The sequence below is a fragment of the Jaculus jaculus genome, chromosome 6 (assembly GCF_020740685.1).
Source record: "Jaculus jaculus isolate mJacJac1 chromosome 6, mJacJac1.mat.Y.cur, whole genome shotgun sequence".
Classification (NCBI taxonomy): domain Eukaryota; kingdom Metazoa; phylum Chordata; class Mammalia; order Rodentia; family Dipodidae; genus Jaculus; species Jaculus jaculus.
The window spans coordinates 4,988,450-4,997,643 of record NC_059107.1 but is presented as its reverse complement, the minus strand read 5'-3'; the positions used below and the strand labels follow the sequence as shown (position 1 = coordinate 4,997,643).

The 9,194-nt window shown below is 50.6% G+C and overlaps 1 pseudogene; it reads right to left on the bottom strand.

Annotated features, from left to right (window-relative positions):
* Nucleotides 1–690: 690 nt before the first annotated feature.
* Nucleotides 691–1,642, bottom strand: LOC101614037 (annotated as a pseudogene).
* Nucleotides 1,643–9,194: the final 7,552 nt, after the last annotated feature.

The window sequence follows — 9,194 nt, the reverse complement described above, 5'->3', positions numbered from 1 at the left end:
GCAATAGAAGAGTGTGCCAAACACTGGCAAGGGGACACTAGCTACAACACTCATAAGCCTGCCTCCAACAATACACTGCCTCCAGGAGGTGTTAATTCCCAAATCTCCATCAGCTGGGAACCTAATATTCAGCACACCTGAGTTTATGGGGGACACCTGAATCAAACCACTACATTCCCATAAGCCCCCCCCCCCCAACAATACACTCCCTCCAGGAGGCATTAGCTCCTAAATCTCCATCAGCTGGGAACCTAGCCATCAGAACACCTAAGTTCACGGGGGACACCTGAATCAAACCACCACAATCTCCTTCCCTTCCTCCTTATTTTTTTCACATTTATTTCACTTTCTTTCTTTCTTTCTTTCTTTCTTTCTTTCTTTCTTTCTTTCTTTCTTTCTTTCCTTCCTTCCTTCCTTCCTTCCTTCCTTCCTTCCTTCCTTCCTTCCTTCCTTCCTTCCTTCCTTCCTTCCTTCCTTCCCCCTCCTCCTCCTCCTCCTCCTCCTCCTCCTCCTCCTCCTCCTTCTTCTTCTTTTTTTTGGTTTTCGAGGTAGGCTGTCACTCTAGCTCAGGCTGACCTGGAATTCACTATGTATTCTCAGGGTGGCCTCAAACTCACAGTGATCCTCCTACCTCTGCCTCTTTAGTGCTGAGATTAAAGGCGTGCACCACTACACCCGGCTTTCTTTTTTTTTTTTTTTATGTGGTGGACCATCCAAAACTTCAATCTTGCCTTTACCTCCATCCAGAGTCGGAAGCTTAATGTTATCTATGGTGACCTCATCCTCAGAGTCTGAACTGCCCTCTAATCTGTCCTGTGCACTGTCCTCTTCTTTTGAATCTGACTGATTCATCTCAGTTAAGGCCACATCCATCTGTATAACTTTTCCAGGAGCTCCACCAGTATTTTCCATAATAAAACTACCAGGCGGGGCGACTGCATTTCCTTTCGTAGTTTTTCATTTGCCTGGGCCATCTGCGGGAAAAAGGTCTGGACTTGGTCCAAAAAGGTCTCTTCTGGATGCGAACTGTTTGCAGAGTCGAGGTCTTCTTGGAATCAGGCTTGGAATTGATAAGCAACTTGTCCCACAAACCTCCTTGGCCTTTGCTGCCCGTCGCTGCTGGGCTCCTTCCCGGGCAGGCGGTGCTGCGGAAGGACCAGGCCTGCGGGCTCCTCCCTAGGGGTTCAGGAGGAAGATGAGCGTCGGGCGACCCAGAACCCTCTCCTGGCCACTGGAGAACAACCACACTGAGTTGGGAGTCTTTTCGATGCAGGAACTCGCAGAAACAACTCGCTTTATTACTCTGAGAAGTTGCCTATATCATATTGGGGATGAAGGTGGGGATTTTAGGACGGCTGGGAGAGGTAAGGGCCAATAGTAAACTGTAACTATGGAAATGGTAATTACAATTGCCACGTGGAGGTGGCAGGCCAGAAGCCATTGGGCGTCTTGCTGAGTCCCAGCTGGCCAGAGTCAGGTTGCCAAACTTTAGCTAGGCTCAGGAAGTTCCACTAGACCTCACACCTGGGCCTCTCAGAGCCCGACACGTCGCCAGCAGCTCCTTGGACACCGAGATGCCAGAGGAGGCCCCGGAGGGAGATGAACCTCCTGAGCCAGACGCATCCTTGCCAGGCACCTCCATGCTTTCTGATACAGGGATGCGGATCTTCCTCCTGATTTTTCAAAACAGTTTATTTTTATTTATTTATTTGAGAGAGAGAGAGAATGGGTGTGCCAGGGCCTCTGGCTACTGAAAATGAACTCTAGATGCATGCACCCCCTTGTGCATCTGGCTTACGTGGGTCCTGGGGAATTGAACCTGGGTCCTTTGGCTTTGTAGGCAAGTGCCTTAACTGCTAAGCCATCTCTCCAGCCTCCTTCCTCTTTTTCTCCCTCCCTCCTTTCCTCTCTCCACTTCTTCCTTCTCCTCCCTCCCCCATCTCTTCATTTTGCACACTGTAGAACTCACTTTGTAACCCAGACTAGCCTTGAACTTGTGGCAATCATTTTGCCTTAGCTTCCTAAGTGTTGAGGTTACAAACATGAGCAATTTTTAAAATAAGATTTAAAAATATTATTTATTTGCAAGCAGAGAGGGAAGAAGAAGAAGAGGGATATCTGGCTTTATGTGGGTACTAGGGAATTGAACCCAGGCTGTTAGGCTTTGCAAGCAAGTGCCTCTAGCCATTGAGCCACCTCTCCAGCCCATGATTCTTTCTTTTTCTTCTGTTTTTGTTTTATGAGACATGGTCTCAGAGCCTAGGCTAGCATGGAACTTTGTTTTTAAAGTTTTTCACTTATGTATTTGAGATAGAGATAGAGAGAGGGAGGTAGGGAGAGAATAAGCGCACCTGGGCCACTAGCCACTGCAAACAAAGTCCAGATGCATGTGCCACAACGTGCAGCTGGTTTACGTGGGTACTGGGGAACTGAACCTGGGTCATTCGGCTTCAAAGGTAAGGACCTTAACTGCTCAGCCATCTTTTCAGATCTAACATGGAACTTTTTATGTAGCCCAGGCTATCCTCAAATCTGAGATCCTCCTGCCTCAGCCTCCCAAGTGCTTAGACTATAGGAATTGTGGTGGTTTGAAGACATGGGCCCCAGTATATTTTATTTGTTTGTAGTTTGCATCTGCAACCATGTGGCTGGAGGCAGTGTCACTGAGTGGATCTTGAGGTGTGGTGGTGGGTTTCTGATTTCAATCTAAAGATATGCAAAGTGTACTTAGCTGGAGTTCCTGAAGTGTGCTGTGGCTTTTGACCTTTAGGCTTGTGCTTCTCTCTCTCTCTGTTTGGACCTGTGAAGGCAGGCCAGGTTCTTCTGCCATTATGGAACTTCCCCTGGATCTGTAAGCTTCACTAAATATCCCTTCCTCCATAACTGTGCCTAGTCTGGAAGTTCATCTCAGCGAACCTGAAGCTGTCTGCTACAGGCATACACAATTGCACCTGGCTGAACACATATTTTCTAGTTGGACTAAAAGCATGATTCCCAACATGATCTAGACCTCTCCTTCCCTAAGTCAGAGCGAGAGTCTCTTTCAAGATGAAGGTCAAATTCCAGGTAGAGTGCCACGTGAGCCGCGGCAGTGTCGCTGTGGGGACGGCTGCTTCCTGTCCCGCGGGCTGCCTCACCCTTGTTCACTTGTGCATCTGTGCATTGAGCAGTGTTGCAGTCAGGTTCGCAGTGCTGGCAGAAGTCACCCGACCAAGGACAGCTTATGGGATAAAAGGGTTTATTTTGGCTTACAGACTCAAGGGGAAGCTCCATAATGGCAGGGGAGAACAATGGCATGAGCAGAGGGTGGACATCACCTCCTGCCCAACATCAGGTGGACATAAGCAACAGGAGGGTGTGCCAAACACTGGCAAGAGGAAGCTGGCTATAACACCCATAAGCCCGCCCCCAGCAATACTCTGCCACCAGGAGGCTCCAATTCCCAAATTGCCACCAGCTGAGGACCTAGCATTCAGAACACCTACGTTTATGGGGGACACCTGAATCAAACCAGCACCAGCACCTTGGCTGGGTCTGGGCCTTCCTAAGGCCGCAGCTGTGTCTAGGGCCGTCCGACCCTGCCTTCAGGAAGCTTTCAGTAAAGGAGCAGCTGGAAAGGAGACAAGCATGGTGGTGAAGACATAATCACCAGTGGTAAGTGGCACGGAGGGAAAGAGCCAGGCCAGCTGCCCATTGGTCTACAACAGTGCTGCCACCACCCGACAGAGAGACCCTGCTGCTCAGTGCTCAGTGGGCTGGCCTCTACACCCAGGCTGTTCTTGTCTCCCTCTACCCCAGGCTGGCCCGGCATTCCCCATGTAGTCTCAGAGTGGCCTGGAGCTCACAGCGATCCTCCTACCTCTGTCTCCCGAGTACTGGGCTTAAAGGCTGCTTTTAAATGAAATAACTTCCACCCACTAGCAATCCTGAAGCAGGCCAGCGGGCACTGGGGGCCACCCTTCTCCTCCTCAGCGCCTCTCTGACAGCTTAGCTGGGTGGCCGAGGGCTGGCTGCTGGTCCCTGTGCTGAGCCACTAGGGGTCAGTGTGTGGCAAAGCACAGTAACAGGAAGTTTTTTTTTTCGAGGTAGGGTCTCACTGTGGTCCAGGCTGACCTGCAATTCACTGTGGAGTCTCAGGGCGGCCTCGAACTCCCAGCGATCCTTCCAGCTCTGCCTCCCGAGTGCTGGGGCTAAAGGCGCGTGCCACCACTTAGTAATGGGAAGTTTCAATTGTAGAAGAGTGCTACACAATGTTGGTTAGAGCTTCGTTTGCCCATGAAATGATTGTCCTGACAGCCCAAGGCGGCCCCAGCACTCATGATTCTGGGTCGGAAGGCAGCGAGACGAAGTCGTTCTGGACATTTCTTTAGAACTGAAGGACGGTCTGTGGTTGTAGCTAGTGGGGAGCTAGAGACTGTGTCACACAGGGGAACTGGGTCTCCAGGCTGCAAGTGTGGAGAAGGGGGATGGAGGTATGTGCCGGGCCATACTGACTGTAGCCATGGACATTTATACTTTCATTTATTTGATTTTTAAAAATATTTTAAAAATTTTATTCATTTGTAAGCAGAGAGATAGATAGAAAGAGAGAGAGAGAGAGAGAGAGAGAGAGGGAGGGAGCGGGGGATTATAGGTGCACCAAGGCTTCTGCACACTGCAAGCAAACTCCATCTCCGTGTGCCACCTTGTGCATTTGGCTTCACATGGGTACTGGAGAATCAAACACAAGTCATTAAGCCTTGCAGGCAAATGTCTTAACTGTTTGATTTATTTTTAAATTTGGGGGGTGATTTTGAGGTAGGATCACTCTAGCCTAAGCTGACCTGGAATTCACTATATAGTCTCAGGGTGGCCTTGAACTCACAGCAATCCTCCTACCTCTGCCTCCAAAGTGCTGGGATTAAAGGCTGCACCACCATGCCTGGCTACCCCTTATTTATTTACTTTTTTAATTTTTATTTTTGAGTCAGGGTCTCACTCTAGCCTAGGCTGACCTGGAACTCACTCTGTAGCCCCAGCCTGGCCTCGAACTCACAGCAATCCTCATACCTCAGCTTTCTGAGTGCTGGGACTAAAGGCATGCTCCACCAGTTCATGCTTTATCATTATTATTATTTTTGGTTTTTGGGGGTAGGATCTCACTCTAGCCCAGGCTGACCTGGAATCACTATGTTGTCTCAGGATGGACTTGAACTCACGGTGATCCTCCTACCTCTGCCTCCCGAGTGCTGGGATTAAAGGTGTGTGTCATAATGCCTGGCTAGAGAGAGAATGGGTGTCCCAGGGTGTCTAGCCACTGCAAATGGACCCCGATGCATGGGCCACTTTGTGCACCTGGCTTTTTGTGAGGACCCTGGACTAGAACTCAGGCTGTTAGGTTTTGCGGGCAAGCGCCTTAGCTGCCACACCATGCCTCCAGCACCTACTTCATGCTTTTAGACATGCAGTCAAGGTAAGGTGATGTTCACCTGTCTCTTGACCCTCGCCCTCTCACCTCACCTTGCTCCGAAGTGTCCCTCTCAGGTGGTTAGCTGGTCCTGGCTCTACACTCCTCCCATGATGCCCTGTCCCTTATGAGAAACCTGCTCTGGTTACAGCAAATAGGGGGTAACGCCGGTCCACTACTGTCACCCGCAATCCACGCTGTCCGTCTTGCCACTCCATGGGCCTCAGAGGTCTCTGTAATAACTAAGGACTAGCCCGCAGCACCGTGGCAGAGTCCTCGCTCCCATCTGCTGGGTGCGTCCATGCAGTCTTGAGCATCAACGTCCTTTTCTGGAGAAGGGTGTCTTTTGAGTGACCACTGTAGAGTTCTTCCAGCTGTCCTGTGTGAGGCTGTGTGCCATGTGCCCGCCAAATGGGAGGCAATGGGTGCTAGAGCTTATGTGCGGATCCCGAGCCCTGTGGTTGAGCCCATCAACGTCTCCCACGGGGCTCCGCTTCAGAGCTGTCGAGAGCAAGGCGGTTTTGGATTCTGCTGCCTGGCCTCCCTGCTGGAAGACTTGGGCTGCGCTCTCAAGTCACAAGCAATAACAGTGGGACTGTCATCACATTTTGTTATTTCCTGCCTGCATTTACATAGCGTTTCTGCAAAGTGCTTTATAATCATTTCATTAGTCATTCATTTGCTTAATTGCATAGCCTTCGATTCAGTTAAAAAAAACCCGACTTGAAATTCCAGTTTCCATGGCCACAAGTTTTAATTCACAAAACTCTTTTCCCTCTGGAGGTTTGAAGCACTTTGGAATTTTGAGCTCAATCTCCCCAGCAGGGTCTTGCTCTGTAGTACAGATTGAAAGCCAGTCATAAAAGTGGCTCGAGTGTGTCCTGGGGATATAGTTCAGTGGTAGAGTGCTTGCTGGGCATTTGTGAAACCCTGGGCTTGATCCCCAGCAACACACACAGACTCAGACACACACACACACACACACACACACGGCTGCAATGTGGCTTGGTTCTAAGGCCTTATTTATTTTATTGACAGCCTCCATACATATAAATATACCATGATAACAGTCCCCTTCTACGAACTTCTCCTTCCCTCCTCCCCTGGGGCCCTTGCACCGAATCCCTTCCTCTTTCCAACTAGTCTCCGATTTTGATGGCCTCATTCTTTCCTCTTATTATGCATGTTTTGTGTAGGTAACAGCCACTGTGAGTTCATGGATACCATGGCCATTTTGTGTCTGGAAGACAGCATTGTAAACATTCCTCCCTTCCTTTGGCTCTTACGTTCTTTCTGCCACCTCTTCTGCAATGGTCCCTGAGTCTTGGAGAGTGTGATAGAGACGTCTCAGAGCTGAACACTCCACTGCCACTTCTTCTCAGCACTTTGATGAGTTTTGAGTTACTCCCGTGGTCACCACCATCTGAAAAGAGAAGCTTCTCTAACCAAAAGTGAGAGTAGCATTAATATATGGACATGAACATAAATATTTTGAGGGTAGTTTGGTGGGCATCATATATCCATTTAGCCAGACAATAGTAGTGGTTTCTTCCCTAGAGCTTATGACCTCCTTAGCCATAGGCTGGTGGTTAGGTTTACAGAACCAGGCAGGAATTCCCTCTCAAGAGGAGCCCTCCCCAAATCCAATCAGAGAGCAACTTGTTTCCTCCATAATGGACATGCCATCGTTGCGCCAGTTGGCAGTGTGGCCTGGTTGGCCAGCTGTAAAGCTTGCAGGCCCACTGCTGGTTAAGCCTGTTGATGCCTTTTTTCCTCCAACAGGCTGCAGGGCTCTTTCCAGCATCCCCACAGCTAGTCAGCATGGATGGGGCTGAGCTCCACCTTGATTTCTGTTTCCAGAAGCCCAAGTATGCGATGTTTTCAGCAATCAAATGGAGGAGTTTTTTGTAGCTCAGCTCCAGCAGGATTTCTCAGTAAACTTTCAGCCCAAGTATGTGGAGTCTTCAGCAATAGGGTCTTACCATCTATTCCTGATGGGGAACCAAGAGCCCCAGCAATGGCCTGTAATGTTTTGGGGGTGTCAGGAACCTCCCTGGCCAGCAACTCACTGGAAGATACCCTGAATTTTCTAGTGACAATCTATGGCTTCTGGGTGTGCCACGGATATGCCGTTTAGATGCTTGTGGTTCCCCATTATTTCTGGCCTCTTTGCTCACCCTTTGCTGCTCCTGGCTGAGACCAAGTGAGCATGTAGACGGGCCACCCTTTTTATTTTATTTTACTTTACTTGATGAGGCAGGGTCTCACGTAGACCAGGCTGGCCTTGAAATCATTATGTAGCCTACAATGACCTTGGACTTCTGGTCCTCCCGCCTCTACCTCCTGTGTGCTGAAATTATAGGAATGTACCTCACCCGGTGTACGTGGTGCTGGGATGGAACCTTGAGCACCCTAGGAAAGGATGCTGCCAACTGAGCTGTATCTCCAGCCCCACTTTTTTTTTTTTTTTTTAAGAAAACACACTTAGCTTCTGTATTTATGGATTTAAGCCACCACAGATGAGAAATACTTGAGAAACAATGACATCCATGAACACGCACTGACCTTTGTTCTTGTCATTATTCCTGAGCTACACAGCGTCACAGCTCTCGGCGGGGCACCGCACGCGGTGGGTGGTGCAGGTCTCCTGGGATGGAGCAGTACAAAGCGCCGAGGCGCGGGGCTGCGCACAGGGAACGGGGCGCGCACCATTCGGGCTCTGCAGGAGGCCCTGGAGCACGTCGTCTGCGGAGACTGACCGACACCTGTCAGCCTGCACCTGCCTTTTCCTTGGCCGGCTCTGCGGGCCGCTCTTCCTGCGTGGGAGGGCAAACCTGTCCGGTCCTGAGCAGAGGCAGAAAGCCGCTGTCTGCAGGTTTCCGTTGCGCCCAGTTCAGCTTGTCTAGAAATGGAGCTGACCCTTTGGCCTCTTGCCCGCCTTTGTGTCTCAGCACTCGGGGTTCAGGCCCGGAGGGCAGGGGTCACTTGCCAGGCCCATCTGCGTGGCCCGGGGTGCTACCGTCACGGGGCTTTTGGGGACAAGCCATCTGCTCAGTGCTGCCCGTGACGCCCAGGCTCCCCGGGTTTGGGATCCGACAGCGGCGGCCTTCTCTTTCTGGTGGCTGGGACAAGTGTGGGAGCTCTGAGGACCCCGCCTGGAGCTGGCCCGGTCTGCCTGTGGGAAGGGTCCCAGGAGGCATCCTGTTTCTTTCCTGTGGATGAGTGATGTTGGTGGGAGCCTTGATCTTCCAACCGTTAGTAAGAACAGCATTCCTTAAAGGGCTGGGGTTGGCCGGGTAGCCTACTGGGCTGGGAGAGGAGGCCAGGCACCACTGGCCACAGATCCTAGATATGCTCGGGGCTAGTGAGATCAAATAGTTCTGGCCGTGCTGGAGAGATGGCTTAGCAGTTAAGCGCTAGCCTGTGAAGCCTAAGGACCCCGGTTCAAGGCTCGAATTCCCCAGGACCCACATTAGCCAGATGCACAAGGGGGTGCACCTGTATGGAGTTCATTTGCAGCGGCTGGGGGCCCTGGAGCACCCATTCTCTCTATCTTTCTCTCTTGCCTCTTTCTCTCTCTGCCTGTCAAATAAATAAATCAAAAATAAACAACAAAAATTAAAAAAAAAATAGTTCTGGCGGAGGCAGAAAATCCCTGACTCTGCAGTGGCTTATCTCGCCTCTAGTGAAGCAGGGGCATGCAGGTCAGACTGTTCTCCTCCAAGCAGCAGCCCAGGCTCCTGTGTCG